The sequence below is a fragment of the Lichenostomus cassidix genome, chromosome 2 (genome assembly GCF_008360975.1).
Source record: "Lichenostomus cassidix isolate B80296 chromosome 2, HeHo_3.0, whole genome shotgun sequence".
NCBI classification, from domain to species: Eukaryota; Metazoa; Chordata; class Aves; order Passeriformes; family Meliphagidae; genus Lichenostomus; species Lichenostomus cassidix.
In genome coordinates this window covers 14,873,363-14,895,787 of record NC_139482.1, presented here as the reverse complement: position 1 = coordinate 14,895,787, position 22,425 = coordinate 14,873,363, and the positions used below count along the sequence as shown (strand labels likewise).

The following is a 22,425-nucleotide window of genomic DNA, read 5'->3' as shown; positions in this document are numbered from 1 at the left end:
CTGCCTCAATATATTCAGTATAAATTGATGATTGATTGAGAAAACAAGCTTAAAAAAAACCCCAAACCTGATTTTTTACACAAGTGGGTACATGTGGAGGGAGATGGGAAAAGGGTGCAGAGGCAACACCGACCTGGTGGCAAACAGGGCAGTGTGAAATGCTGTCAATACAGTCAATATGTTCATGTCCCACAGGTGCAGAGAGGTTTCACACTTTGCAGTAAATGTTTCCTAATTCCTAGACACACATGATAGAAAAGAACAGCACGCAGAAGGAAACACTTTCTGGTAAGCTGCCAAAAGATAGGTGCTATTTTTCAAAAGAGAGCTGGAAACACTCCAGCTCTGGATCCATATCCAGCTCTAGCCTCCAGCCATGAATACTAACCTGCATTAATGCCAACACCTAAGTGCCACCACTCTTGTGGGCTGTGTGCCATGCATACCTGTATGGCATTGCTGACGTTACTGTCACTGAATGGGGGTGTTCCAGTGTGCTGGATGAACATGCAGACATTACAGGAGGAATACCTCCCACCACCTGGAGCCCCAAAGCCCTAGGGCTCCCACTGTGCAGGACCCCACAGCTCCCACAGCCCATCACAGCTGTGTCCCTTCCCCTCTACTGGGGCAATGGGGAGTTTGCAGTGGGGATAGATCTGCCCTTAACTAAGTGCATTTCTTTCCCTATCTTCATTGCAACATATCACTGTTTTCTCAACCATTACTGATTTTTTTCCCCCTCTCTCTTAACATTGTCTCTGATTTCTGTGTCATGAGGGGGAGTATTGTCAGATCGCATTCTCGTGATGGGAGAGGCAGAAAATCCGTTCTGTATATCATGTGACCTTGGCTTCCAACACCACAAAGGATTTCTTCAAGCCCTGCTCATTATCTCGTTTTATACTTTAAAGAAAAGCGAAAATGCTGGTGACAAATGGCCTCGTTTATCACATTTAATTGACTGACTATCCTTTTAAGCCTCTGAAACACACTTTGGGCCAAAGCACTGGAAAAAGAACATGCCATTTACCCTGGTCTGCTGCCAGGTCACATTAAAAAATGTTCAGGAGGTGTTTTCTAGATCAGTACATGGAGCAGGAGTCAGTGTGTGCATTCTCCCCATGAAAGTGTCAGCCCTTCCAGATGCAAGCAGCAGAAATGAGCAGAAATAAGAATTTTGAGTGAAACTGCTGTGGGAAGGGTGAAACTGCTCCAAAGTTGTATGTAAAAGGTGTCAGTACTTCCCTGCTGACTAAGGGAGTGCCTAGAATGGGACTGTGGGGGCTTCCCTTCATGCCAGAACTAACAACAGATCTAACCAGCATTTTCAGTGACAGCTTAGGCAACGTGAAAATTAGTAATGTGCTTGTTGCAGCTATGGCAGGTGTTGATCTGACCATAGGTTGCAGGAATGACAACCTGGAGATAGGGATTAAAAGCCCCAAAGATGCAGTTTGGGAGGGGTGACTGCACAGCTTTGCCCAGCGTCCCTAAGCCAGGCTGGTGCTGACCATGTGGGCTGCTGGTCAGCCCTAAGGGCTGCAGGCTGTGATGGGTCATGGGCTGCCTGAGCACCTATAATGTCATAGTGTTGCAAACGAAATGCCCAAACATCCCTGCAAACTACACAGATATAAATACAGAGTGTAAGACATCTCCCATACCTCAGTTCAGCTCCCCTTGCTAGTGTGAGACTTCACCTAAAGACTTTTCTTATGGAAGGAGATTGTATTCCTTGAGAAAGGTGTATACAAGTATGTGCAGGAAGGCAGGCTAAAGAAACTGTCAAAATTTGGTTTGATTGAAGAACAGATGTCTAAAGAGAGAAGAAATTGCTTTCAAGCACATAAGGGGCTGAGCAACAAGAAAATGAATAAACTACTCTCTGTCCCTGCTGTAGATATTAGCCACATGCTAAAATTTCAGTGAGGGTGTGGACTGGGTCTGTCTGGGAGGGAGTTAAGAGAGATTTAATACAGATTTAAGGAATGCTTCTAATACTAAGCATAGTAAAACACTGAAATACTTTGTCTCAAGAGACTGTGGAGGTTCGTTATTAAAGGTTTTGCAGTACAGGTTATCCAGACATCTGTAAGGATTCACCTAGGTATGGGATGGAAGGATGGACTGGAGCCAGCCTGTGTCCCTGGGGACCCTTTGCATGAAATTTTCATCACATTAATGTGAACACAAGACTCTTCTTATAAAGTACTAAAAACACCATCCTGTTTTTTTGAAAAGCCCCCCAAAAGGTTTCAGTCTGGACTAAGCCTTAGACTGGATGGGGTCTCCAGTTCAGAGATGGAAATGTTTTGGCTCCTTTCCCCAACCCACCCTCAGACAAACCTGCTCAAAGGGGCCAGTGAACCCCAGAGTTACAGAAATCTTCTCTCCCTTCCCATCCCCTGCTGGCCTGGGACCCCTGAGCTGGAAAGGGCAGGGGGAGGACCCTTGTTCCAAGTGGCACTGGGGTCCTGTGCCCTGGGACAGCCATTCCCACATTCCTGCTCCTTCCCACGGCAGCACACACAGGATATCCCAAAGCCCAGTGCCACCCCCTTAGCTGCTCACCCCCAAGGAGACCAGGTGCCTTCACAGCGCCAGGCCACCCCCACTGACCACTGACCATTGGGGGACTCGGTATCGCATCCTGAGTAAAAGATTGACACAAATCCTGCTGTCCTGATTAGCTGCCCATCTAATCCCCGTGATGTCAGCAGGGTTTTGCCTGGCAGGATTTGGCCTATTGCCGAAGAGCTCTGGGTTTTATTGTCCTGGCTCTGGCTGGTGGTGGCAGGAGGAGGCTGCAGGTGTGAGCCTGCAGGAGGAGCCTGCACTGGCGTTTCAGATATCCAGCAAAATTCACTGCCAAGTTTTGTTCATCTTTGTGGGAAAGGTGTTTCCTGAAGAATGCAGAAAAATCCCACCCTCCAGTTCCTCCTTAACTACACAGCATGTACATATATACATACATATGTGTCTGGGTTTGATTATATCTATGTGTATAAATATATATATATATATATGTATATATAGCAACTATATTGTTTTCATGTTTTCTACAAGCACAGTTGCTGGGGCTGAGACAAGGTACAAGAGTGGTGGGGGGAGGAAAGGAAGAGATGGAAAGAGAGGAAACTGCTGCTGCACACAGCAGCTCTTGTCTAACCCCCATTTCTTACACTGATGGAATGCACCCAGCGACTGTTTCTACTATTTAAGGAAAAAGGTTCCTGTACAAAATCCTGTGGTTTTGAAGTGATCCTTTTATAGGCATAAAAAGATTTTTCCATATCCCTCTGTTTGATTTCTTTTTTCTACTCAGACCTGGCTACTCAAATAGATATTTGCAGAATATCATGCACTGGAATCAGACACTTCATTCCTATTCTTGGCACTGGAGATCAAATATCCCACCAATTTACCTCATAAAGCCACATGGATGTAAACTGAAGTTAGTGTAGCTGTAAGGCAGTGCAAGAGAGAGTTGAATTTGGTCCTGCACCCATCCCAAGGGATTTTGTGCTGGCAATGACCCATCAGAAAATTGAATGTGCTCTGTGTTCCACAGCAGGTTTGCCTCTCTCTGGCTTCTCAATGGTGGTGAATATTGGTGGTGTTTGTAATCCCATGGTTTGGAATAACCGTGTGTTAACATCAAGTTAATAATACAGGGGTTTAGGGTGCAAATCCTAAACAGCAGTTGGATGCAGCTGCACCTGGAGCAGGGACCTGAACCCTCATCCCTGCTGTCCCAGAAGTGGGAAATGTGGCATTCACATCTGCTCAGGCCCAAACTGTGGTGAGCACGTCCTGGACAGTGAGGTGCTGGCAGTGCTGTGTGACAGGGCTGTGCTGTGGGGTGCTGTGGCTGTGGCTGAGGGCTGTCCTGGGGGAAGACTTGTGCAGGCAGCACACATCATGTGCAGGGTTTCAGGTGTGATGCACACAGCCCAAGGGCAGGCGCTGAGCTGCTTGGCCCAGCTAAAATGCTGGGATGTGAAGCAGCAAAGCAAACCCTAGGGATTTACAAGCAAGTCCTGAGACCCCCAAGAGTTCCCTGTCTCCCTCTTCAGGCAACAATGTCCTTGGGGGCATCTGGGCACAAGGGCTAAACTGGGGATCCAAAAGTGGCATTGCAAGGCTCAGTGCTTTGTAAGGACCAACACAATCTTTAATTTATTACTCCAGCCTGCACAGCCACATACTGTGCTGGAGGTAGCTTTTCTGCACAAAACTACAAGCCAAGGGATTTGCAGAGCTCCAGTAGCCACTCAGGGCAGATGTCTATTATCTCATCACATACATATGCTGCAGGATGATGCTGGAGCTAATACTTTCCTTCACCACCACAGAGACACGCCTGGTACCACCAGTTTGTGTCGACATAAATAACAACCTGTCCGAGCATCTCCCCTACAAGTGCTGGGGGAAGGGGAAAGGACATGTGTTCCAGATGGAAATACAACCAGGGGCTGTGCCCTTGGTGGCTTTGAGTTATGTAATTTTATCTCAATGCAACCTGAGAGGAAGCGATTCCTCCACACACTGCGTTGTATTTGGCTGCCTGCTCACTTACTTTTTTATTAATGTAGGAGGACTGGTAATAGGGACGATGACAAAACTGCTGCAAAACAGCTGAGACCCCAGTATATCATAAAAAAATTAACCTGCTATGTGGCTCCCCCTTGTCAGATGAGGTATGTTCACTTTTCCCTGCGTTAAAGTTATGTAAATCTCTGACTTCAGAGGAATAAATTTTGATTTACTCCCACACTGAATGAGTGGGAAATGCTGAAGCTGAATTTTGGATCAGTGGTACAGGTCTCAACACTACAGGCTTTCAGGACTTCCAATTTAAAATCATCTTTTAACTGTATATGAGGTCACCACAGAAAATTATGTGATCCACATATGCTTCCAGCTCATCTATAAGGAACAAGGAATAAGTAAGGCCAGGCTGAAGATATAATGACAGAATGGGGATGAAAAACTAAGTGGTGTCTGCCCACAGAGGGACAAATTCATGGCAACCTCCCAAATTGTGGGTGGTCTATTGTGCATTGCTCTAGTCAATGAGAACATTACACTCATACATGCAAACCTAATTTGAAAAAACAGTATTTAAACAAACAATGAATGTATTGTAACCTCATAATTCACACAGAACCTTGGCTATCCATACTTCCCCAGTTCATAGTAGTCTTCTCAAAATCCTGCAATTTGATTTTAAAAAAGGAATGCTGTGGGTGTTCAGTTAGTGTAGAAGTACACAAGACCATTGATGACTCTGTTTCCATCTACACAGAGCATAAGGCAAGTAGGTGATTTATTTTTATTGGCACTGCTGGCAGATAAGCTTCCACTATTATGAAGTTGTCATGAGCTGGGTTGGCTCTGGCTGTCAGTCAGAGCATGCCCAGCAGAAAGCCTGACTCAGTAATTACATCCTCCTCAAGGATGTGTTGTGGAGGAAGGCTGTGATCTCTGCTTCTCCCATGGCACTCAGAAATAACCAGGAGTGCTCTGAGTCAACAAAGGACTTGGACTGTTATTGGTTTTTGTAAATGTTGCAGCACATAATGGGATATCACAACTATGCTACAACTGAGTGAAAAAAGTTCAAATTCAAATAACAACTAAACCCCGAGACTGAAAAATAGAAATCCCCTATAAAAATGGTGAGATTTGGGGCCACCAACCCCTTTTACAGACTTCAGCAGAGTGAGGGCAAGAAGAGCAAGTTGGGGCATCTTCATTTGGCTGTTGGTCTCTCAGCCTCTACAATATTAACACTGGGATCACCTGGACTCTGGAACTAAGAGGACAAACTTTTGATGGATATTCCCACTCTTGCCAAGTTGTAGCTAATTTATCCAAATCCTACACTTTCCTTGAAGGAGACCTTGATTATCATGCAAATGACATTTTTACCCTGTTAATCTGAGATCTCAGGAGGGAAAGGAATTTTTTTAATTAAAAATTGCTAGAGAAGTCTAGCAAGCAAAAAGACCATTAATACAGATGGATGATCAGGGCTGAATATCAGATTATATTAACAGCCCTGAAGAATTTCTATATAGCTTTAAATTTCTGTGCTGTGGGTTTATGTGTCTCCTCAGTAGCACTGACACTTCTTGGACAATGGCAGCCTACTTTGTACTCATTTCTGCTGTGGAAACATGGCAGCTCTCCTGCAGCTTCAAGGCCAACCACAAAGGCATCCCAAAGAATGGCAAATCACAGCTCCATATGCACATGCATGTGCTTTGGGCAGGTCTGAAAGTATCTGTGGTGGAGAGCAGAGCTACTCAGGCTTTTGTGACTTAAAAATGTTCTTCCCAAAACTAGAATTTTGTCACTGTTTTATTTAAAGTCATTTGTGGCACAAAAATGTTGCTTTGGACCAGGTGTTTTGCAGTGTGTTTTAAAAAGACAGTTGTAATTCAGGTCTACAATTTCTGAAAAATGAAATACCTTAAGGAATTTGAATATTATTTTTCCATCTTTAGTACCAGCTACATAAAAATTCAAAAAATATTTTAAAAAGGGTGTTCTTTAGATTTTAGGGTTTTCTTCACCTTGTTTTTCCATCTTGTTTGTATCCCCAAAGGCTGGGCCCCTCCTGCCTTTCTTGCCTTACAGAACTAGTTCACCTGAAAGGCTCCAGGACCTCAACACTAACATCACTCTGGTGCACTGTGCATTTTGGAGAGGGGTGAATATCCCCCGTGCCTGCTGTGCAGGGCAGGAGCTGCACCCGGACCTGATGGGACACCCCAGGTCACACCTCAGCCATGTGCTCTATGCAGGGCTGCTCCTGTGCTCCTTCTCCTCCCTGTTTCTCAGCCAGAGCTTTGCAAATGTCTGAGTTTCCTCTAGCTGGCAGCTGGGCATGCTGCTTTCCTTGATGAAATCTGTTTGGAAACTGAAAAGATCTGAGGACTCCCTCAGCTGGAAAATCAGATTTGGCTTACCTGAATGTCAGGTCATCTAGGCTGGAGTTAATAAACAGCTGGGGATGAAGAGGGACAAACAGTGATGGGGTGGCTTGTGGTAGGCTGTCAGATTGGTTTCCTGCAGAGTCTGGCCTTTGGTGCAGCCTCAGCCACTCTCTGAGCCCCCCTGCCCTGCCAGCAGCCAGCACTTGCCTGGGCAAAAGGGCAGCTGGTGCTGGGACAGAGCCAGCTTGTCATGTGTCCCAAACCCATGGGGACATGGTGGCCTTGGAACACCTCTGGCTGTACAGAGCCACACGCTGCTCCATGCAGATGGACTGACAGCACAACCTCATGAGCCTCCTCCTGGGGGGAAATAAAACATCCACCCTGTTGCTTGTCCCTGTCAGTCAGCTGGCCAGGCCCCACTGCTGCTCGGCTGCCACAAAATGGACCCAGGCTCACCCTACCTAACCACATAGCCAAGGCCCTCTAAAAATGTGTGTAGAGATGGAACAAAGTGGATTATGCAAGGAAACCTTCCTGTACAGTAGCTCTGAATACACTGAATTGCTTAAGGTTCTGCTCTGTCCGTGTTGTGTGTGCTCACCTCCCCAGTGAACCCCACACATCCTCTTTCCCTGGGCAAGTCCTGCCCAGTATGGAGCCTGAGCACCTCCACACTGAGCTCAGTTTCTTTCCAGGGAGGGAGAAAAAGTCAGACACCCCCCATGTGCCGTGGGCTGCTTCTAGGACTGTTTGCACAGGCAGGGCTGTGCCCACACTGTCAGGAAGCTGTGCAGGGAGATATCTTGCTCTGGAGGAGGGGACAGGGACAAAGACAAAAAAATGCAGAAAACCACTGAAAATGTGACTCCTGGTTACCATGGCTGTAATCCTCCTCATTACATCTCAACGCTGCGGCTGAAAGAGAGAGAGAAGTGGTTCAAGGCAGCCAGGGGCTCTGCCATGGGGATTTCATGGTCTTCAGAGGACATATGGGGTGACAGCAGGTGTTGCAAGGGGCTGCTCCAGGCAGGCACTGGTTTGACACTGCTCCTTCCCAGAGATATTCTGGGGCCCTGCCATGCCTGGGTTTGGACCCCTGCCATGCCTGGGTTTGGACCCCTTCTGCTGCCAAGGCATGAGTGTCCCTGGAGCAGGGACCACACCACTGCATCCTCCACCCCTCCTTTTGGGCACCACACCATGAAATGGATGCAGTGGGAAGGCACTGCTGGAGGTCCTCTTGGGATTCAGATTACCAGCCCTTACCATGTTTGCTCATCTCCTTCTAGTCAAAAACCAGATTATTCCTTTCAGCTGCCAGAGGCTGAAAATAAAAATGAGTCAGATCTGATTTTGTATCACTGCAGTCAGACTTTCTGTGCTGTGCAGGGGAAACAAAGAAAGGTGAAATCCCTGTAGGGAAGGATTTGCAAAATTCTGCGGGAAATTGGTATTACAGATAATTGTTTCCTGCTGAGGGGATATAACGGAACTTTGCAGAAAAGCTGCCCTTTTCAGCAATATCCACTGCAGCATACCCAGGCACAGAAGTCTGTCTCTAGCATAAATATGCTCCACTGCACAGTTTCCTCCTGCACCTGAAATTTAGTATTGGTTAATTTCCTTTAAAAGAGGTTAATTTCCTTTAATTTCCTTTAAAAGAGACATCATAGTGTAAATGATAAACCTGTTAAATTACAAATGAGGTAAAATTGTGGGTGCTTTGGCCTCTAGAGCACCAAAGCTTTGATTCTTAATTGTATCTGTTGAGACTTGCCAGTTGAAAACATGAAGAGAAAATTATTGACTATCAGAAGAAAATCCCTGCTCCTAGGCAGGTTCATGCTTCCAGAAGGCACTATTTTTTTCATGTTTGGCTGAGCATAAAAAAAGACACTTATGAGCAGCTTCTTTTTGTATCTAGTTCCCAGTATTTTGAGACTGTGTCCTTTATTTCTCCCTATTGAAAGTACCATGTTAAAACAAGTCAGCATGAATAAAATAAATATGACAATTAATGTAGTTCTAGCTTTTACCATTGCATATAGTGATGGATATGCTTATACATATTAAAAAAAAAATCAATTTTTCCTCTAAGCCAAGACACTGTTGGTAGGCTACTCTGAGCTACAATAATGTTAACAGAGGATGGGAGAGCAGGTCCTCAGACAAGCTCCTCTTTATTCTTCCACTGACCTTACCAAAGCAGAATGATGGCACTCGCTGAATCAGAGACTGCTGTCCATTAAATGAAGTCCTCTTGCTCGGCTCTCTCTGACAGCTCTAAACTTTGACCAGACAAAAGAAAACTCTGCTTATAATTATCACAGTAAGACCAAAACCAAGAGCACTGTGACTGTTTTATTAATAGTGTGCTTTACTGCTTCCAACCTTTGCAAAATCTGTGTATCTGGCTCTCCAAAAATATTACTACTTGGACCTATTTCATATGGATTGTGAAGGATAAAGACATTCCTGAAAGCTCACTTGCCAGCTCTGCTGTTCTGCCAGCAGCAGTAATTTGAGAAGGAATCATGGTGCCTTTGAAATCTGGATCACAGCATGGCTGGAGGATGGGGCCCAGCCAGACACACATGCATGGACAGACCTACAGGAGATTCATTTTCTGTCCCACAGTAGCTCTCATCTTCCCTCTTCTGCTGCTCTGCAGCTTTCCTGCTGAGGACACATGTAGGCAGAGAAGACACCAAATCTCATCTTTTAAATCATTTCAGAAACATCAGGCTCTCCTCCTGATTGTGGGAAGAGGTGCCAACTGCAGTAGGTTGGAGCAGGAAGTGGCTCAGATCTCATGTTTTCCTTACACATCTCAGTAATAGCTTTTTGAAGAACTAGAGCATTTTTGCAGAACTGAAGGGTGCTGATGGCATCTGTTTTAACATGATAAACCTTGCTTGTCATCCCGAATTCACTGGCTAGCAGATCAGCTCATCTGTTAGATGGGTCTAGTGGCTCCCTGACATCATCAGGAGCAAGTGTGTTATATCGATTAAGCCTTTTACAGCCCAGCTTGGATTCGGGTAAAGAGCAGCAACTGAAGGGTTTAATGAGGAAAACAGCTCGTGCATGTAGAGCCCTACCTGAGATATGCATTTGGAAAGTGCAAGTGTCTGTCACACACAGCCCTAACTGCTTTATCAGACAAGAAGAGAAACCTGGCAAAGCTCAGTGTTCTCATGGCAAGACACGTGAACGTGGTTGAGAGATGTCTGTCAGAGCACCCAAACATGCTCAGGGATGTTGCCAATCCAAATACCCAATTCCCAGCATGTGTGCCTCAGTTTGTCATCTATTCAGAGTGCTTCCTTGGAAGTAACTGGCTTCTTCAAGAGCAAGATGAATAAGATGTAGTAGAAGAGCAACTATGCTCTTTCTCATTCCCTGCAAGTCACTGGAATTTGATAACCAGATTTCTGTTACTATTTTGAGCTCTACCTTGGGAAAAGAGGCTTATGGACAGACATACTCTGCAAAGTAGTAGAAGAGTTGGTTATTGGAGGAATTTTATACCTTGCTAGGAATGCCTTTAAGCTGTTAATGTATAGATTTATATTGATGGGTGGCAGTATGAGCAGATTTGAGCCTGGCATCCTGTGGCCCACACAGCTTCTACAGAAGCAGCAGATGCCAGACCTGACTCCACCATTCCCTATGAAGTCAGCAGTAGCAAGGGCAGTGGAGGAGCGATCACCCATTTTCTGTGAAGGGTATCTTCATCACCTCTATTGTGGACCCCAATTAGAGAGCAGGAGAAGGAGTGTGGTACATGGGGGAAAGTGTACTCAAGCCAGACTAGTGGCAGCCTCGTCCGCCGTCAGCATAAACTCACATTTGTGTCGTATTCTTCATGACCTCTGGCTGCAAAGAGCCCCACTGTGGCTATATCAGCTGGGAAGACCAGCACTGGCCACAGTTTGAGCAAGAGCAGCTGTGGTTGCTGAATTCAGAGCTCAGGCACAGCTGCAGAGCATCCAAGTATCCCAAACACAGCCACCTCATGTTCAGGGCTGGACAGCACAGACACAGCAGGCAGGCTCTGCTGGCCAAGCCCAGTCAGGATGACAGCACCTAGAGTCAACCTACTGCTGAAGTCCAGGTTTTTAAAGAAGTTCAGGGAAGGGGTGTACAAAAGGGGAAACCTAAGTCCTTAGGCAGCTGTGAATCTCTGTCTTGGATTTAGGCACCGAAGTGCTTTTTTGGACTTCATCCCAAACACTTCATTGAGTGAGTGTTGCATTAACAGCAGCCCAGTCAGAGGATAAGCAGCGACAGAAATGCTCCAAGCTGCTATTTTAATGCATCCTAGAATGTGGGCAAATGATTGTTGCAGCAACAGCTGTTCTGGGTTACGGTGTCATTGCCCCAAGCTGTTTCCTTCATCACTTGTACAAGGAAACACCCCTCAGCAGAAGTTCCTTCACTACAAAACCATCAGCCCAGTGCAGTCCAGAAATCTATCCAGGCTAGAACCACTGACTTGGTGTTGAAATGGCCATGCAGCTCCCACTATCCATACACCTGATTCTGTTAGGGGGAAAGGTGGCTCCTGGGGGGTAGAGGGGGACAGCATTTTAAAGCAGCATTGTTATTTCTGAAGGGATTGTTTGCCTCTCTTTTTAAATTTGGAGTGGCCACTTGTAAGGACCTGACAATTTTTGCAACTCAGTCTTCAGCTGCACTCCTGAAATACATCAAGGACCTACATGGTTAGTGGTGCTGCTCATGACCACTAAGTTCATGTTGAATAGAAGAACAACAGAGGCTCTTCTAGAAATGATGGGAAGCAAAAGATAGAGCTGTGTGTGCCATTTTTCACTTTAGGCAAGCATATTCTGACTTTGGAGGATACAAGTTCAGGTGAACGCTGCCTGCAGGGCACAACAAAAGACAGAGCTGAATAAGAAGATTCAGTTCTATTTTAACTTTCCCCTTGGAGTGGGTGCAGCTTGACTTCTCTGATGTAGGCTGCCTGGCTGTAAGTTGCACTTAGAGGGGAGGATTTAATCTCCTTTCAAACAGCTGTTCTTTTGTAGGCTGGCTGGCTGCTTTTCTCCAGAGCACTCCAAAACAGCTTGAACAAAGAATCTTCTAGGTTCAGGTCTTTGTCAGGTGAAGGCAGATCTTGTGAGATATCACTCCATCTAGATTGGGGAACGTGGGACCCCCAGAATAGGGACTTGCCTGAGGGCATGACTCGGTTTGGGCACAGTGGTGATGTGATTATAGAGTGTGTGTGGTGGAAATGTCCCACAGCACCCTGGTCTGCAAACAGCCTGTCTCCTCCAGGGGATGCCTGCATGGTGCTTCTGCATCACAGTGCTGCAATATGCCCAAATGTCAGGGGTGAAGCTTGATCCAGGCAAGGAAAGGATGTGATAAATAAGGCTTCAGTGGTGTCTGTTTCTCACCTGACAGAGAAAATATGGTGAGGTAGAGGTGTAACTTGCACTGATGGGTCTGGAAGTCTTTTAATGAATTTGGGGTTGTATAAATTGTGCAGAAGGTGACTTCTGAACAAACCCACCTAGCATAATGCACATGATGCCTTTTGATTAATCTGAATTAGGCTCTGCCTAAAAAATCTATTATTTTGGTGCTTGGTTCCATTTTCTCTCTGGTCCTGGAAGGAAGGAGAGAAATGGAAAAATTCAGCTTGATAAGGAAAGTCTTCTGGTAGGAGAGCTTGAATTTCTCTGCCTTCCAAGCAAGATTTCTTTGTTGTATCAGTATAAACTTCTACAACATAACTAACAGATTCCAGTGACTTTCAAATCCAAATGCAGTCCCTACAGACCTGCAAACCTTCATGGTGCAGGCTGACATTCTGGTGCTGGTGCTGCAATCCTTTGTACAGTTGCTGCAATTTAAAATGTTGTCAAGCAAAACTGTGTTTCCATAATGCTGCTCAGATAAGTTCTTGGTACCAGTACTTTTCCATAAAAGTATCTCCTATCTCTTCAAGAAATAATTCCAGTGGAGAGTAGGTAAGAAAAGGGGATGACATCAGTATCTGCAGAAGTGCATGTAAAAGAGTAAGAGAGCAATTAAGAGTTAAATTCAAGACTAAAATAACCACGCTCAAGGTAAGTTTATTGCAGTGGGGCTGAAACATAGCCCTACTTGCTCCACTAAACCTGTCTACAAGCAGGTAGAAAGGGAAAAAGCAGCTTGGAAAGCTGACTCTGTACAGGGTTGCTCTTCACAGCTGTATTTTTCTTTTTTTGGTTTTCTGCATGAAGCAGAGGTGGGTCTGTACCTCCCCCACAGATAACAGCACACTCCCTGTGTGATTTCATAGCACAGTCAGTCATAGCAGAAGATTTCTCTATGAAGAATGGATTTGAGTCATAATCCCCTGACCCTGCGGCCCATCCGAGACGGCCGTGACAGGTCACTGCTCCCTGATAACAATTCCACGTGGAATTTCTCATGCTGGTGAGCTGCTCTGGGGAGGGTGCACATCCCTGGCCTCCCTCCAGAGCCCTGGGATCTGTGCAATCTCCAGTGTCAAGATGTGTTTGGATACGGAAAGCCGCGACACTCTGTTCTATATCAGAGAGATAACAGGAGCATCCCCTCGCCCGCGGAGACAGATGCCTGGTGTTGGGTGTTGAGTGGCCAAGGCCCTCCATCTGTGGGCTTCCTGCCTGCTCCTTAACCCTGCATGACAGTCACTTCTTCAAGGGGATGTTTTTTGGAAGATAAACATAGCTTTCCTGGTTCAAAAATTACAAGTCATTATCCTATTTTTTTTCTTTAACTGAGAGAGACTGTAATTTCAGCTTTTGGGTGAGGCTCTCTGTGGGAATGCACTGACATGAAGGGGTCTTGCAAACTCTTGTTGAACTTTTTGAGTGCTCCCATTACAAACAAGCCTTTCTTTACCCTGCCCTTGCTGCTGTGCTCAAATTCTCTTATTAAAAATACCCAAACAACCTACTGTAGCTAGCTTTCTCCTCTTGATCTCATAAAACCAGCTCAGGTAGATCCACTGGAGGGAGGCAGTATTTCAGAAAGGGCAGTGCTGTCTTTTGAAATAAGGTTTGAAAACTTATATTACCACAGCTAAAAGCTGAAATTGGTGAGTTAAATAGCTATTTATTCAGTCCTTATGGACTTAATAGTAACTATGACACAAAGTATTTTTAAAAAGAGCCTTTTTATTGTGTAAAACACAAATAAAACACACATTTCAAGGATGCTCTCCCCTCCCCGGGGTAACCTGTGCTCCCCAGGGAAGGGCTTACTGCAGGGACTCCAACGAGTGGTACCCAAAGTATGGCAAGTGCTGGGGGAAGGACAGTCACCCAAAGGTGTTTATCTCCAGCCTCCTGAGGGTGAGCAGGAGGACTTTGATGCCAAAAGCAGGCCCACAGCCCATGGCCACTGATCTGACTGCCTCTCCTGCTGCATGCCTTTCCCTGCTGCACATGGGTGCCTCAGCTCAGAGGTGCTGTGCTCCCTATATGGCTGTAACTGGGCTTGGGACAATTGGATAACCTGTTCCAGGCAGCTTTCCTTTATTTTCCCAGTAATTACAGTCTGACCAAAGTTTTGAAGGGTTTAACCTTTCCAGATTATTTCTTGATGTTTATTGCTGTAGCTATAGGTTCTTCTGCCATCAGTATATATTTTTGTTTGTTCCTAATAAACCCCAGGGCTTCAGTTGCCTCTAAATAGCAGTGATTTCACAGTGTAGATGTATCACTGTAAATAAATAAGAATCCTCTTATCTGTACTGTATTTGCCATCTTCCAGCTAATTGTTTATACATATATGCTCAGGAAAGGGAGGAGACGTTCCCAAATGACTTCTTGGGTTTCTAAATTACTTCACATACCTTCATCACTCTGGCCTTTGTGTTTCTCCTCCCCCAGATTCTCCCCTATTTAAAAGTCTGTTCTCCCAGATAAAGACCTGCTCAGCACCCATTATGTGTTTGCAAGGTAAATTATCTATATTAGTAAGAATATGATTGCAGCTGTTCTGAAGATGAAGTTGCTTCTTTTTCTTTTTTTTCCCCAAATAAATTTGAAATTCATTTAACAAAAAAGACAAAAGATTTTTAGCAAATGCCTGTGGGTAACCTCAGTTCGTTTTCAGTCTTCATTGTGACTCCAACAGGTCAGTGTCTGAACTTGACATGGTAAATCTGGAGTCACAGTGGGGTGGTACTGAGCTATAGCCAGACATTTGCTGGGAGGACAGGGGGAAACACTGCTTGACTAGACCTACTCTGGACATCAGGCATGACACAGTGGCTGCTGAGCACTCACAAACAAAGGTGAAGTGAGCATCTCCCCAAACATCAACACATTGTGGTAACTCATGAGATCTGACCAAAGGCTGCTCTTCTTTCAGCTTATTTGAAGTCTGTTTTCCTCATTCACTAGCCCACACAATGATGTTAATAGGATCCACAGCTCTTGCTAATTTCCTATTAGAGACATCAAGCTAAAACCTGTGCTTGGAAAAAGACCTTTTCACAGCTGCACACCCCTCACTTCCCAGTGTCTGTGAGATTTTCCTCCTTATCAAGTGAAGCTCATATCTCTTGCAGGAATGCCAACGTGGCAGTTACAGCTGAGCCTGTGTAGCCTCATGGAGATGGCTGCTGTAACATCTGTAATGTGCCACTTTGTACCCCTGTATGTAATGCATCAAATATACAGTACTTTATTAAGCTAATGTAGGAATTAGACTTCTCTGGAGCAGCAAGCATTCAAATTTCAAAATCAGAAAAATAGGATAGATACATGCTTTGCTACTGTGTAACTATTCTCCTTTCATTTCCCCTACCTTTGGGTATGGCTCTTCCTCCCCTCAACACCCTCCTGAGAGGCCAGCTGGAGCTTCTAATCCTTCTCAAGAGCTTTTCAGCTGAATGACTGTACAAATATTTTGGTCAAGAAACTCCCCTGAAAAACAAGGCTTAACTGTTCTGTTCCTCAGCTGGGTGACAGGGGTAATTATTGTGATAACTTCCCATCTCTCTTGGGTGTTATGATGAGAAACTCATTAGTTATTTTCTGAGTACCCTGAGCCAAGTCCTTGAATGAAAGAGCTGTAAGGATTGTTTTAACAATATTTAGCACTTCAAAAGTTTTGGAAGCTCTACCTAATTTTCCCAAATGTAAACCAGCTAAATTCTGCAGGGTAATTTGTGTGCCACACCCCTCAGCCTTTTTGTCAGTCTTCACAATGTTCAGGAACTCACACTACATGGGTGTACGCTTCCTCTGTGTAAACTAGTCTTTTATTTTTAGCTTTTTCCCCCCATTTTTTCCTCTCTCCAGCACACTTTCATGTGTCATACTTTAGGACTTTAAGGTATAACTGGCAGACGTGGTAGCTGTGTCCTGACACTTAAAGGAAAATGTTCTCCATCAGTGCACTACTTCTCTTTCCCAGCAGCCTGTGGCTAAACACCTTATACAGACACCAACTGCTGTAAATTAAACCATCTTTGCAGAATGGTCACAATCCAACATCATGAACTATTTCCCTCTATTCAATACACACCCGCCCCATCTGCTTTTTTGGGATGCTTAGGAAGCAATAAAGCAGTTCAAGAAAAGAATCCCTGAATACCAAGTCAAAGTAGAGCTAAAGAGGCATCAGAGAACTGGCAAATGAAAACCTCCCTTTCTCCACAGCAATGTTTAGTGTTTCCCTTGATGTAGCAATAAAATATCCAAAGTTTTTCTGTTCCAAGCTAAAAAGAGGTGCCAATTGTATAAACAGGTGATTACTGTTGGGATGGGCAATGTGAATTTTTTCTTCCAAAAAGGTAATAGCTGTTTTATTTATGACTAGCAGCTGTTCTAAGTAAGTTCAATATATCATGGCTGTAGCATGCCATATATGATGGACAAGAGGAAAAAATAAGCAGGGGTTTAATAGCACATCTGTGGCTAGTTAGTTATGGTAAACTTCAGGTATGTGGTGATTTCAGCATATGTTCCTAAATATTTTCCTGGCAACTGGATCTAAGACAAAACCTGTTACAGTCTTTTGGGGAGTAATTAATGCATCTAATCACTATAACCCCACCAAATTAAGAAAAAATCTGCTTGATTTCACTGTAAAAAGTACTGATGAATGATCACCTCCCGGAATGATGCCCCAAGCCTGCATCAAGTTCTGTAGGAACGGCAGGAAAGTTTTGACCCTGAACAGTGACACTGCTGATGTGACATAAAACATAAACAGAGAACTCCTGATCAGGGAGGTTTTGAGGCCAGAGAGAATTATAAAGGCATAAAGCAGCAATAACTTGCATCGAGCAGAGCACAACTTCCCATTCACTTGTCACAGCGATGACATGCTGCAGTGCTGTTGCTGAAGGGTTGGCTGGTGTGCAGCATGCCTCTGTGTTTTTCCTTTTCCCTTCCCTGTAAATTAATTCATCTGTATTTCCCCCATCTGGCCTGTCTTGCTCATGTTTCTGTGTTTCTGCTTTCCACAATTTCTGTCCATAATGGCCACTTGCAGGCAAGACTTACAGGCGCTGCTGTTCAGCTCCCAGGGAGCCAAGTCCTGGTGTTCCCTGCTTGCCCAGGCATGCAGACCTGCTCTGCCATGTCCCACAGGATCCTCATCTGAACCTGCCTGCTGTGACACATGGGATGCTCTACTTCTTGCTAGCTTCACTCAGCCCCACTGTTCTCCTGTCCAGATACCCAACTTTGTGCACACAGCCACCATCAGCTTTTGATTCAAGATTTCTTTGGCCTTCTCCTTGCAGGGGGACAATAATGGTTCTCTCCTCTCTTGCCCCATTGAGTCATGCTGCCCCATCACGCTGATTTTCACCCATCTCAGGAGTCCTACATGGCAGAACAGTGGATTTAGTGCTCTTTTCCACAAACTCTGTTTGTATGCTTCTCTTTCAGTCACATTTAGTTCTTTCAGCCTTTTCAAGGATGAAGCTCTAAACTCAAAAATGTTTGTCTATGGTACCCTTCTCTGGAAAGAGCCAGGAGAGGGAGACCTCCTCAGGCAGCTGCAGGACTGTGGGCTTTGCAGAGGAGCAGTGTTGCATCAGTTGTGCCATCATTGACCATCAAAAAGCAGAATTGCTTTCCTGCCTCCTCTGCTCTCCTTCATCTTTACCCCTCTCCTGGCAGTCTGCACTGCAGCAGCAACCTGAGACCACAACCCCACTGATCTGAGCACTGGGCAAAGGCAAAATCAGAAGTAATGTCTGCCCAAAGAACTTGCTTTCTAATAAGCCGAGGGCAAGATGTAGCAGGAGCAAAGGAAGTCCCTGAAAGCTGCACTGATGCTGAGAAGCACAGCCCTCAGACTTCCCAAATCACAGACTAATGGCTTCATGTGTTACACCAACCCTCTGGGCAATCCCCCTTGGACATGAATTGGGGCTGCCAGCAATTAACAACTATTTGTAAATTGCTGGCAGCCCCAATTCATGCCAGCCCAAGACATCCCTCATATTGTCTCAAAACCCATGTTTGCTTTCTGGTGTCTGACTGCTGAGCTATGTTCAGCTCATGTTTTCAGGTTTTTCTCTGACAGGAGACCTAGAGCCATAGGCATTGTTTTCTTTTTTTAGGAGTTTTCGCTCTGGTTTTTTTTAACTTTAAGGTCCTTTGACTTCACTCAGGGGAAATCTTCAGTGACTGCAGGACTCCAAAGAAATCTGCTGGAGTGTCTCCTTCCAAGGACTGCACCTTCCTTTGCAGCCCACAAAGTGTTCTCAGAAGAGATATCGCAAAAGCTAGCCCCAGGTGCAGAGACTCAGCTCTGAGGTGTGCCGTCCTCTGTGATTTTATCATGTTCTCTACAGGCAGTGACATCATGAAGACGAAAAGATGTCCCTTCTCTTCTCTTTGACATTGTTGAGTAAATGGTCCAATTTCAAATGGTTCAATGGAATAATCTAGCCTGTTCCCCCCATCCTCCCCCTTTTCCTATCCCCTAAATCCAGGGCCAAAGCAGCTTTCCCAACAGAGAGCCATGAGCTCCAGGAACAAGGGCCTGCTCTGTGTGGTGTACCACGACTACCCAACTGGAGCAAAAGCTTTTGGCTCAGGAAGAAGGGATGTAAACAGGACTGTCTCCTACAACCAAGGAGAACAAACAGCTCAGAGCTGCAGCCATGCAGATGAGAAAATCATTCTGGAAATTTTTTCTTACAACACAGTGGAGACAGGTATTTAAAAACCCCAGAACTCCCAATTTGCCTGTCAGACTCAAGATATTTAAATAATAACCCATAAATTGTGGCAGCACGGCTTCCTTGATGGAAACCCTTGCTATCGTCAGACCCACATGAAGCTGCTCTGTGACAAAACCTAAACCTTCTACCGACTGACTGCTGTGCCAGCTACAAGGCTTTACCATGGGAAAATACAGGTGTTTCCCAACCAGCAAAGCCACAAAGAACTTCTCAGGTACCCTGTAGGGACAGGGTGGAAGGGGTGTTGCTGAAGGTCCCCCTGCTGCCGGTGGCATTGTCCTTGGTGGCTACATCATGTGTCAGCAGCTGAAGGCTCAGATTGTCACTGCTGGAAGACAAAAGGAGATGTCCACAGAAAAGCAGGTCAATGACGATTACTCCCAGAGCCCTGTGAAACCAGGGCACCAGAAAACCTGCATTCAGGTCTGGGCACTCCTGCAGACTTCTCCTATGACCTTGGACTCATCATGTAACTTTACTGCCCTTGTTTTCTCACTATTAACTAGAGCACATATTGAATAGGACTCAATTTATGAACATGTCTAAAAGCGCTTTGATAGCCTGGGGTAAAAGTCAATTAAGACAGGGCGAATAGTTGATGGGCCCAACCAATTACTAAAGTAAATGATTCACAAACATACTCTTTTTTGAGAGTGTCATTAAACCAAAAGAGATTTGCAAATTATTCACCTGTTTCTAGAGGCTGAATAAATCATGGGGACGGTAGAGGTGGGGAAGCAGTAGAGGTTTCTGAAGCAGCAATATTTCAGAAACGCTTGAAAACCACCTTGAAGATAAGCCCTTTGGATGCATAGCCCAGTGCCAGCAGGAACAGCAAGTTTTAGAAAGGTCTGCTCTTGTCCCTCTCCATCCTCGACAGATGGAGATTTTCCTTGCGCTGAGAAAGTTGATGTCGTTCATCTCAGCTGATCCACGGGTTGTGCTCAGCTGCGGAGAGGGCAGGAGCTTCCCGTTGAGGTTCTCGGAGCAAACACGCTGCCTCCCGCAGCGGCTGCTGCCCCGCGGAGCCGCCCGGGGCGGGCCGGGGCGGGCCGGGCGCGGAGCGCGGGCGGAGCGGAGCGCTGATCCCTCCCGCCCTGCCCGGCCCAGCCCGGCCCAGCCCCGCCCGCCGCGGGCTCCGCGCCTCCCGCACCGCGGCCGCTGAGCGCGGCGGCCCCAGCCGCCACCCGCGGGTCCTGCGCGGCCGCCCGGAGCGGTGAGTGCCGGCGGGTCGGGGAGGGGGCGGCGGGCAGCTGCAGGAGGCGGGCAGGGGAAGCACGGCGGCGCTCGGAGGTGTCCCGGAGCGGGCGGCGATTCGCGGCTGTGGGGGGCACATCCCTCGGGTTCCCATCCCTTTGCACCTGCTCGTTCTTCTGCCCCCACTGACCGCCGTCTCTAGCGGGGCTCTGCCGGCATCCCCCGGAGCTCGCCCTGAGCCGAGGTCCCGGGGAAGTTGGTCGGTGCTGCTCGCCGGAGCCGCTCGCCTTCATTCACCGCCGGTCTCTGCGTTCCCCTGCGCCCGGCACCGGAGCTCCGGCTGCTCTCGGCGCCCACCGAGCCGAGAGGATGTGGCACCGGGGTCTGCAACACCAAGTGCCGCCCGTCTCGGTGTTTAGCTGTACTCCGATATTTACACAGTAGTCAAATGGATCTTCGGGATTTTTTCCCTTTCTGGTAGTTGTTTTAAGCCATGTCCTGTTGCAAAGGAGACAAAACCCCAGCTGTTCTGTCAGAAGGAGATCTGTGCTGTTATGTCATTTCATAATTGCCTCAGAATTGCAAATCATGGCCTTAGTCTGCCACTGGATCTGTGCCAAAGGACTCTTGCATCTATTAAGGATGGGTGGTTGTTTTTTCGGGTTTTTTTCCTTTCTCTTTTTTTTTTTTTTTTTTTTTTTGATCAAGAGTTGAGAATAATAGCTTTTTATTGGCGTGGACCCTACACATTAAATTACTCCAGCCCATGTCTTTAAGTGAACACACGATGTAACTGTTCTAAGTAGTCAGTCTGATTCAGAGTCAAGACATTAAATCTTGGCTAGTGACAATGAGAATTGTGTCCTGCTGAAAAGTATTCAACTGCACTTCTTTGCGTGAGCTGAAGCAGTTTCTCATTGTTACTTCAGAAGTTCCGATTCTGCCCAGAATGGCTGTTGCTTTTTGTGGGTAACAGACACATGGAAAATAGCAACCTTCCGGCTTCAAACTAAAGAATATCAGATTAATGACAGAGGAGGGCTCTACAGATCAGAGATGCAGCCACTGCAAGAGCTGTAATTTGTGCCAGCACTTGGTTTGTAATCACAGAGGCTAGATCTGCCCTACCCTACTATGCTGTGCAGTTCCACCACTCCACTCACCGTGGTACCACTTGGAGAAAAAACATGTGGTCCTGCTAGCTATTCCCTTTTCCGAGGACGCTTAGGGCAGCTGGAGCAGGAGGAAGCTGAGGTGGGCTGCTGCCGTGGGCTAGAGAAGCTGGGCATGGCCGTGCCCCTCAAGGCAGCATGGTCTCTAAGCTGTGCCACCGGGGCACATTAGCATACCAACTAAAATACCAATTTAGTCTGTCACTTCAAAGGCTGGGCCCTTCTGCATCCTCCCTTCCTATGCTGATGTTGAGTATTTCTCCATGTTGCAACATGTATTTGCCAGCTCTTGGAAATGATGGATCTTTCAGGGTTCACCAGGCTGTGTGTATCAACTGGCATATTACAGTACTATATTGTTCTTTGGATGCATAATTTCACTGGCCTCTTATGACCTAAAAAGCACACAGAAAATAAACAAGGGCATATTGTTCAGTGGGAAGGATGCAGAAAGTTCTTCTACATTAGCTGTTAGTTAGGGAAACATTACTTTTAAGTGTTTCTCCTGATTGTCAGAGGAATGACATGGCACATGTGATCTTGTTTTTTTGCCAAGCAAGCTCTGTTTGGAAGGTGAGGCATTTCTGAACTTTTTGGTCACCTTGGAAATAGTTACGAGTGCATAGCAAAGTCCTGCCCAAATCTTCTCTTCTAATTAATTTGGCCAGAGGCCATCCTAATTAACCTTGAGGGAGTTCAGGGGTGGGAGAGCTTGGTATGAAACAATTGTTCTCTTGTAATTTGCTGTTCACAATGTGTTGACCAAGCCACAAGCTGCATCTCTGAAATCCTCTGGGTCCCTTGCTAAAGCCATTACACCAGTTTATTTGCTTTTTAACAGATGTTGATTTCTAATCCTTGAGTGGAAAGGGTTATCTTACTT

General features: G+C 46.0%; 1 protein-coding gene across 4 annotated transcripts in view; it reads left to right on the top strand.

Annotated features, from left to right (window-relative positions):
* Nucleotides 1–22,425, top strand: part of JCAD (junctional cadherin 5 associated) — a 63,851-nt gene that overhangs the window by 11,105 nt on the left and 30,321 nt on the right. For 2 of the 4 annotated variants that reach the window (XM_085050433.1, XM_085050430.1), the window contains exon 1: nt 20,281–20,389. The exons of the other annotated variants lie outside the window; for them this stretch is intronic. The gene's annotated coding sequence lies outside the window, so the exon portion shown is untranslated. Of the gene's footprint in view, nt 1–20,280; nt 20,390–22,425 lie in introns of those variants that run through there. 4 annotated transcript variants of the gene reach the window in all.